The following is a 282-nucleotide window of genomic DNA, read 5'->3' on the forward strand; positions in this document are numbered from 1 at the left end:
CTCTGGTTACTCTTTACTTAAATTACTCTGGTTACTCTTTACTTAAATTAAATTGGTTACTCTCTACTTAAATTACTCTGGTTACTCTTTACTTAAATTACTCTGGTTACTCTTTACTTAAATTACTCTGGTTACTCTTTACTTAAATTACTCTGGTTACTCTTTACTTAAATTAATTGGTTACTCTCTACTTAAATTACTCTGGTTACACTTTACTTAAATTACTCTGGTTACTCTTTACTTAAATTAATTGGTTACTCTCTACTTAAATTAATCCACCAC

This window comes from Limulus polyphemus, unplaced genomic scaffold (assembly GCF_000517525.1).
Source record: "Limulus polyphemus unplaced genomic scaffold, Limulus_polyphemus-2.1.2 Scaffold7416, whole genome shotgun sequence".
Taxonomy (NCBI): domain Eukaryota; kingdom Metazoa; phylum Arthropoda; class Merostomata; order Xiphosura; family Limulidae; genus Limulus; species Limulus polyphemus.